Source organism: Tenrec ecaudatus, chromosome 9, assembly GCF_050624435.1.
Source record: "Tenrec ecaudatus isolate mTenEca1 chromosome 9, mTenEca1.hap1, whole genome shotgun sequence".
Taxonomy (NCBI): Eukaryota; Metazoa; Chordata; class Mammalia; order Afrosoricida; family Tenrecidae; genus Tenrec; species Tenrec ecaudatus.
Window position 1 is genome coordinate 34,732,465 of NC_134538.1, and position 9,703 is coordinate 34,742,167.

At 46.5% G+C, this 9,703-nt stretch overlaps 1 pseudogene; it reads left to right on the top strand.

Annotated features, from left to right (window-relative positions):
- Positions 1–2,213: 2,213 nt before the first annotated feature.
- Positions 2,214–6,852, top strand: LOC142457211 (AP-2 complex subunit beta pseudogene; annotated as a pseudogene).
- The last annotated feature ends 2,851 nt before the right edge of the window (positions 6,853–9,703 follow it).

Below are 9,703 nucleotides of genomic sequence, written 5' to 3' on the forward strand. Positions count from 1 at the left end.
ATAGAAGAGAGAGTAAAGTGAAGGAGTCAGACATATTTCATGGTAGTATGCTCACTTCAGCCCCACTTGGTGGTCCACATGGAGATGGAAGAGGAGAGGGCAGGAGAGAGTTATCTGAATTGGGTGTGGCCCCAGGAGAGGGTGCCTCACCGGAGCCATTGAACTCAACTTTGCCAGCCGTGAGTGTTCCAAGCTCCAGCTAAGAAGGTATCCACCGGTCCCTTCCGCAGGCTGAGTCCACGGCTTATCCTGGCCAGTCTGCCCTTGTGCTGAGCCCTTTACTCTGGGCACTCACCTCCCCGTGGCTCAGGGAAGGCCCTGTTAGGGCCATTGCTGGTCCTAGTCTCAGACCTTCCCAAGGAACAGGGCACTCAGCTTGAAGCCCCACCGATGAACTTCTCTCCGCCCTACTTATTGTGGGATAAACAGTGTTGTCTGCTTGCTCTGGATGGCTGATAACCCCCAGGGAGAATAACCCCTGACCTACTACTTTCCTTGGCCTCCAAGTGTAGTCATTTACCATACGTAGCAAGCACCTAAGTTTGGCATATATTTGGGGGAGGCAACTCGGGAGAAATCTTTGTTTCCTGTAGGGTTGCTCCCCACCAGCTCCAGCAAAAAGCATGCCTCCGTCTGGAGTGTGGGAGTGGGGCCTACTTTTTTGCAGGGCGTGCCAGGAGGAGCCCACCAGAAGTATGCTTCTGGAGGGGTCTCACACCTACACCCCCCCCCAGAGCATGCTTCTAGTGGAGTCCCTCTCCTATACCCAAACCGAGCCTGCTAGGTAGCACGTTTCTGGCAGGTTCCCACTCCCCCCCCCAAGAGTTTACTTCTGGTGTGGAGTGCAGGGGGATCCCCAAGAAGTATGCTTCTGGTAAAGTCCCACACCTACACCCACGCCCCTTCCCAAAGCCTGCTTCTGGAGGGGAGGGAGGTTCCAGGGAGTGCTCCTCTGTAGCAGGCTCAGGTCCCATCCTATACAACCCCGGAGGGAGGCTGCTGCTGAGGAGGGGTGCTAGGGTGAGCCCCCTAGAGGAATGGTTCTAGTGGGATCCCACTCCTATACCCCTCCCCCACCCCACAGCATAATTCTTGTAGGGGGGGTCAGGGGGAGCTCCAGAAGCATGCTTCTGGCAGGGCCCCACTCTTTCAGCCCCCCCACATAATGCTTCTGGTGGAGTGCAAGGGGGAGAATACTTTAAGAGAGAGATTCAAGGAGCCCCCCAAGCATGCAAGGGGGGTTTCTCCAGAAGCATGCTTCTCTTGGGGTCCCACTGCTACAACCCTCTCTGTAGGATGCTTCTGCAGGCAGATTCAGGGGGAGCCCCACAAAAGCATCCTGATGGGGTCCTACTCCTACACCCCCTCCCCAGAACATGCTTCTGGTGAGGGGTCCTAGGGGGGCTCCTCAGTAGCAGGCTTTTAGCAGGGTCCCACCCCAACATCCCTTCTCCAGATCCTGCTTCTGGCGGTGGGTGCTGGGGGGAGCCCCCCAGATACATGCTTCTGGCAGGATTCCACTCCTACAATCCCCCTAGAGGATGTTTCTGGTGTGTGTGGGGCAACGAGAGCCCTCAGAAGCATTCTCCTGGTGCGGTTCCATTTATACCTTCTTCAGAGCCTGCTTCTGACTGGGACCGACTCTTATACCTGCCCCAACTATGTTTCTGGGGGAGGTGCCAGGGGAAGCTCCACAAAAGCAGGCTTCTGATGGGTTCCCATTCCCACATGGCCCACCAGAGACACATCTCCCATGAGGGGCTGCCAGGGAGAGCCCCCCAGAAGCATGCTTTGGTGGTGTACCCCTGCCACCACCCCAGAGCCTGCTTCTGGTAGGGGTTGGGGGCAGGAGGAGCCCCTCTCAGAAGCACGCTTCTGCCTGGGTGCCACTCCTACATACCCCCAGAGCCTGCTTGGTGGGGTGGGGGTGGGATGGGAGGGGGAGAAGGGGGGTATCCCTTCAGAAACATGCTTCTGTCAGGATACCACTCCTACACCTCCCTACAGACTGCTTTTGATGGGGGTGCCAGGGGGAGCTCCCCAGAGCTTGTTTCTGGTGGGGTTCCACTCCTACCCCACCCTGCTGAGCATGCTTTTTTCAGGAGGTGCTAGAGGGAGACCCCAGAATCATACTTCTGGTGGTGTCCAACTTCTACAGCCGCCCCCAAGCATGCTCCCAGTGGGGGGGGGGTGCCAGGGGTCCCCCAAGAAGCATGATTCTGGTGGGGCCCCACTCCTACAGCACCCCAGAGTATGCTACTGGCAGGGGTGGGGTAAGGGAGAGCCCCTAGAACAGACTTTCTCACAGGCCCAGATCTTCAAGAATTAACAGGTGTCAATTTACAATAGAATTTACTAATGAATTTACTGTAGAGCTGGTTTATCCTTATTGTTAGGTGCCATCAAGATGGTTCCAGCCCATAGCAACCCTATGCACAACAGAATGAAACATTACATTGTCCTGCGCCAACCTCACAATTGTTCCTATGTCTAAGCTCATCGTTGCAGCCACCGTATCAATACATCTCTCTGAGGCCTTCCTCTTTTTTGCTGCCCCCGCACTTTACCAAGCCCGATGCCCTTCTCCAGGAATTATCTCCTGACAATCTGTCCAGAGTGTGCAAGACAAAGTCTTGCCATCCTTGCCTCACAGAAGCACTCTGGCCTCACTCCTTCCAACACACACTGGTTTGTACTGTTAGGCCAGGGTATTTTCATGACCTTCTCCAGCACCACAATTCAAACGCAGTGGTTCTCTTTCGGTCTTCCTTATTCAGTGTCCAACTTTCACATGCAAATGAGGCAATGGGAAATGCCTTTTAACAAACTAAATCTCAATTAAATATGGTACATTTACAGAGTTGATCAACAGCCGACAGTCTTCCACTTCCCTCTATCAACATGGATTTAATTTGTTCCAACTGTCCCATTGAGTTGCAGACAGTAGTAGAGCTAATTTCCTAATTCTTTCTCATTTTGTACCAAAATGTGTTAGTCCAGGTGGACTAGAGAAACAAATCCAGAGACACTTATATGTGTATCAGAAAGAGCTTTATGTACAAGAGCAATTTTACATTAAGAAAGCAGCCCAGTCCAGTCCAAATCCGTGTGTCTGATATTAGCCCATATGTCCAGTACCAGTCTATAAATTTCTCTTCAGACTCACACAACACATGCAATGATGCTGAATGTAGGAAGACCACAGGCTGGTGGGGGGAAAGTCTTGTGGATCCAGTGGTGGAGGAGGCATCTCAGTGCTGGCAGGGTTCTCCACGTGGTTCCTTCACCTCTGAGGCTTTGACTTCCATCAGTCAGTCTCCATGTGGCTTGTCAACAAGAATGTCTCTCTGGGAGTGGCCTGTTTCCTGCCTCCAAAATGTGGTCATCAAACTGCATCATGCTTGACAGGCTAAACTCCACTCCCTCACTCTTAATTCTCTCAAATTGACAACAGATTATGTTACTACCACCCCGAATCATCATGTCACCACGTCTCTGAGTTCAGTGGGTATTTCTGATCCATGGCACAGTGCTACTTCCACTAACTTTCTGCTTCTTGTCACCAGTCTCCCAGTCTCCAAGTGATATGATGTGACTTGGAACTTTGCTTCTGATTTTTTCTCCCTATAATTCTGAAAACCTCCAATATCATTGGTAATTCAAATGCCTTGTAATTACAGGAAAGAGTAAAGTTTTAAAATTAATATCTCATGGACCATTTATTAATGTGAGAAAAGCATCGTGATACATTTTCAGGGGACAAGAACATACAATTCCATAGATGTATAGATTTTTACTTCACTACACCTGTGGATTTGTTTAGGTAAGATGTATGTTTGGTGTGTGTTGGACATGTAAAAAGAGAAATTAGTATTAGAACGATGTTTTCTGTGCATGAAAAGGGAATCAACGAATTCTAGAAAGTTCGGCAACTGAGGACTCTGGTAACCCTGAACTTTGCAACTGGGGCTACATTCACTGGTACCTTCTGTCAACAGATTCCGTCACTGCCAAAGAAGTAGTCTTGTCTGAGAAACCACTGATCTCCAAGGAAACAGACCTTATTGAGCCAACCTTGTTAGATGAACTAATCTGTCACACTGACTCTGTAGCCTCTGTGTACCATCAGCTTCCCAATGCGTTTGTAGAAGGAAGTCTTAGGATCCATAACAAACACCCATTCAATATGGAAGCACTGATTCTGGTGACAACCCTGTTGGCACGATCACTGCAACCAACTTGGAACAACCTCAGCTTCTTTACTCAGGCAACCTTTTGATTCCTCAAGGAGATCTTTTGAATCTTGATCTTAGTCTCCCAGTCAATGAGCCACAGGTGTCTTCCATGCAAATGGGAGCAGTGGATCTCTTGGCAGGGGAACTAGATAGTCTGGCTGGGCAGTCCTGCATCCCATCTTCAGTGCCTGCAAAATTTGCTCTTCCACCTACTACTGCTGACCACCTACTACTGCTGAATGACCTTTTTGAATTTTCCACAGAAACAGGAGAATATGTGACTGCAGCAAAGTTTAAAGGCTTGGAGATTTCAGGAACATTCACTTACCATCAAGGCGACATCTATATGGAAATGAACTTCACCCACACAGGTTTGCAGCACATGACAGACTTTGCCATCCAGTTAAACAAGAATAACTTTGGTGCCATGCCCAGCACACCTCTGACCATCTATACACCACTGATGCCAAACCAGAGCATTGACATCTCCCTTCTTCTCAACACCTTAGACCCAGTCATGAAGATGGAACTTCTGCAGGTGGTTGTGAAAAATAATATGGATGTTGTGGTAGTTATATAACAGTCAATTTAAGGATTAAGCGTGTAGGGGTGGAGTCCAGCCTGTCAATCAGGTCATAACCAATGAGGCTTCTGTGTGGGCATAGCCTTCCCCTAAGGATTCTGGGAATTCCACTATTTCCTCCTTGGAGGTGGGAGACTCTGCTCACACCCTGGGAGACAAGCAGCTGCCACAACACATGGACCCACCCTGATGCAGCCCTAGGTGCTGGAGAAGCCATGCAGAGACCTCCCAGCACTGAGATGTTTCCAATGCCACTGGATCCAAAGACTTTCTACCCACTCGCCTGTGATCTTCTACATTCGGTGCCATTGCATGTGTTTCGTGAGTCTGAAGAGGACTTTATAGATTGGTTTTGGACATATGGGCTAATATTGGACTTATGGACTCGATCTTGACTGGGCTGGGATGTTTTCTCAATGTCCAATTGCTCATACATAAATCTCTTTCTTATACCCATATGTGTGTCCATGGATTTGTTTCTCTAGTCTACCCAGACTAACACAGATGTTTTCTACTTCAGCTACCTCATTCCATTCAATATGCTTTTTGTAGAAGATGGCAAAATGGAATGCCAGATCTTCTTTGCAACATGGAAGGATATTCCTAATGAAAATGAACTTCAGTTTCAGATGAAGAAATGTCATTTAAATGCCAACACTGTTTCCGGAAAATTGCAAAACAGCAATGTTTATATTGTTGCCAAGCAAAATATGGAAGAGCAGAACATACTGTACCAATCGCTGAAGCTCATGGGAAATGGATTTTGGCCAAACTTTTTATCCAGTCAGGAAACCCAATTATATATTGTTACTGAAGTGCAGAGCTTCTGAAGTCTCTCAGTACATCTATCAGATTTATGACAGCATCTTAAAAAACTAATGGACGGGTCCAGTGCCCTCCAGCAACCCTGTGTTTCGTGTAAGCCATGAGCTCTTCACTGGAGGAAATTGCTTTGATGTACAGAATCTAAACACAAACACACTGAGGGTACCCACTAAAGTAGTGACTGATGTAACCTGTACTAACAGTAGGGCATCACCTGCCGCATATTTTGAGCTTCGTGTGAACCTGTATAACCACTGCTTCAATCGCTTCCCATTTGTCACCTGCTGCTGCTATCTGGTCCTTACTTGTGGCCTTCTCCATGCTATGCCAATGATTGGTGTTGTCTACATCTGCTTTTGAGTGTCATTTGATATTTTGAAACCAACCACTCCTTTCAAAAGCAGAAAAGAGGGAAAAGTAAAGTAAGGAAGTGTTCCTGAAAAAAAAAGTTTCATTTTGTACTTTAAGTTTTATTTCATCGGTCGATATGGGGTCCCTGCTGAATCAAATGAATAAGCCCTGCTCTTCTCTTTTAACACAAGAGAAGCAGTTTTACTCTGAGCCAGAATCACCTCTACACAAACTAAAACAACACCTGGTTGGTTTTTATTCTGTTTTTTAATACAATGAGGATACAGAAATCCTGGTGGCACTGTGATTAGAGCACTGGCCATCGAAACTCCAGTTTCTAAGGAGAACTATTACATTACCTGTCCATAAAGATCTACAGTCCAGAAAACCCTATATAAAGTCCCTGTGAGTTGGAATAGACTCAATGACAGAGTATGATTGTATGATTGGAGTCAGAAAGCATGTTCTCTCCCATTTTGTGGAATGAGTTTAATGGCCCAGAACTGAAAGTAGTTAACAGGAAGTGAAAGTTTCCTGTTTTACAAAGTTGTATTCAGCAAGTCAATTCAAGTCTGCAAACAAATTGCCCCAGTCCCTGCCCCCGTCCAGCACAGCCACCTTCTGCTGTGGGTCTCGGACATTTTCAGGATGCGACTTTTCTCTGTTTCTTGCATGGTCATCGGTGTCAGTGTCCTCAGACGGCAGGCTCTTAATCTGAAAACAGGCTGTGCTGACTGAAAGGACCATGGAAAGGAAAGACATTTCCTTTGCGAAGTCCTCAGGAGATCGATTGATGCAGTGGCTGTTGCAACACTGGGCTCCAATATAGCAAATATTGTTAAGACAGTGTGGTGGTGTTAGGTGCCTTGGAGTCAGTCCTGACTCCTTGAGAGCCTGCATGCAGTAGAAGGAAATACTGCCTGGCCCTGTACCCTCCTCACAGTGTTGATATTGGAGCCCAATTTTCCCAGCCATGTGTCACTTTATCTCCATGACAGTCTTCTCTCTTCTCCTCTTCCCTCTCCTCCTCCTTTGGTTTAAAGGACAGTGTAGGATTAAGCAGTGTTTCCTTCTGCTGTCCAACACAATGGGATACTTAGATTTTATAGATCTGCAGTGAGGTTGAGTGCATATATCACTGGAAATTTTGTAAATTACATGGTAGCATTTTTCACTTTGGAGGTCTTACAAAGAATTTATGTGTTTTCCTTTTAAGATACTCCTTGTTATACAGCTTGGAAATTATCAAATTACTTTTCATAATTATTTCATGATTATTTTCTTGGTTTAGTTTCATTATGGTTTAGATTCTGCATAATCAGACAGGCTTACAATATACTATACATATCCGGTAACACTCTCATCCTTTCCATTACTGACCCAAATAAAATTTATCATCTGAAAAAATTCATTGATTAAATTACTCATTGATTTTAATCCCTCAAGTTATTTTACTGAATGCTTTTAGAAAATTATAAGGTCCATCTGAGCGAAGGGGCAGCTCTCAGCCATAGCCAGCGTCTCTAACCCTTTCTCCACCCCCATGAGGTAGCTCCATACTGTGACACCTCGTCTTCTCAAAATAGTCTCACAGAGACCTTGCCCCCTCTCTTCACCATTCCCCTGGTGCCACAGGCAATGTGGGGAATAGTAGACTCCTTTTAGACATAATGATTTATTTCTGCCCCCAAAGATTATTAACATGGGATTCCTTTGTTCTCTCTCTCTCTGACTTTCTGCACCTTCTCCTGTGGCCGCAAGTCCCTCAGTCTCTTCCTCTCTCTAGCTCTCCCTTCTTCCTGTCAGATATTCTCTCTCTACTGTCTTCCAAACTTCCTTTAACCTGCCCTCTTTACTCTCATTCCAATCTAAACACCCTGGCAGTTCGTTAACTCTACTAAAACCTGTTAATTAAAATCTATTATCTGGCTCTGCTTTTCCTTTATTCCCGTTCCAACATAATGGTGCTGAAACTCTAGAGAGGTATTTGTGGCCAGGACTGTTGAGACATTAGCCTCTCTAATACTGATTCTCTGGTGGCCTCTTCCCGGACCCATCACAGCAGTCTTGTATGTCTGCAGTTAGAGACATTCCAATTCGAAAGGATCTGTGAGTGTAAAATCCAAAGCTCCCCACTCCAGGGTCATCTGCAGTCAGATGTCCTTCTCAGCCAGTGGCTCCTCTCACGAGCTCAATTTTTCACTCATTCAGCCTTTGATTATAGGATGTACTGTGAATGCAACCTGGAACTGCTGGGTATCCAACTGATTATAGAAAATCTAGCGACTACAAATTAATCCTCACAATTTGAAATGTCCACTAGATGGCACTCCTGACTTAAAAATTCTAATGATTACTGCAAATCAAATTTTTTTTTCAACAACCATACTTGCAAGCATTCTATAGTCTCTGCTCTCATCCCCATCTCTATCAGGATTGCCTTCCTCCTCAATTCCTGCAAGCCCAGGGTAAAATTGCCCTTCTAGTTTTTCAGATCACGTTAAGCCTCAGTCAGCCTCTTCCTTTAGTGCTGTTTCACCCCCTCCTCAAGAACGTCTTCTTCCTTTGTTCTAAACCCCTCCCACTCCCACCTCCACCACCTTCTCCTCCACCACCTTCTGACATTCTGTAATCCCATCTCCTCCACCTCCATCTCCTCCACCACCTTCTGACATTCTGTAATCCCATACCCCCTACCCTGTTATCTATACAACTTCTGCAGTCATTTCTCCCTCCCCACACCACAAGTTTCTCCCTTCACTCCTTCTGTGTCAGAGTGCCCTCCCATCAGCACCATCTTCTGAGCAATCTGACATCTCTCCCCTGCTGCTGGCATCATTCCTTCCTCTCACCAGTTTTTGTTCAACTCTTCCCTGCACAGAAGCAGCTTCTTTGAATCCAGAGTCCATCCTCAAACCCTGCCTCCTTCCTTCCTCTCCGAGAAGTCATGGGAGCAGAAGGGCTGGTAAAAATGCATATTCTTTTCTCAAATTTATGGTTTATTTTTTTCTAGGAAGATGTCGGGAAACTTTTGCCTCTGACGTAGACATTTATGCCAGAAAGTTTAAAATATCACTCAGTCTTATAATCTTACCTGGAAAGATATTCATATTATTCATATAACTACTCTGGCTCCTAAAGCTTGAAGATAAACAAGCGGCCACCTAGCTGAGAACCATCAAAGCCTACATGGAAGAAGCAAACCAGCCTGTCTGACCCCAAGGTGCAGAAGGGACCAGTTATCAGATATCAAAGAGCTAAAAACCATATCAGTGGGTGCCCAGCTCCCTGATATGATCAATGAAGCCAAATGTGTGCATAAGCAAATGTGGTGAAGAAAGCTGATGGTGCCAGGCTATCAAAAGAGATAGTGTCTGGTGTCTTAAAGGCTCGAAGATAAACAAGCGGCCATATAGCTCAGAAGCAACAAAGCCCACATGGAAGAACACACCAGCCTGTGTGACCATGAGCTGTCGAAGGGATGAGGTATCAAGCATCAAGGAACAAAACATCATTCATTGAAAATGTGGGTGAGTGCAGAGTGGAGACCCAAAGCCCAATGGTAGCCAACTGGACACCCCTTGCTGAGGGGTTGGGGGGAGGAGATGAACCAGGCAGGGTGCAGGGTAGCAATGATGAAACATATAAATTTCCTCTAGTTCTTAAATACTTCCTCCTCCCCACTATCATGATCCCAATTCTACCTTGC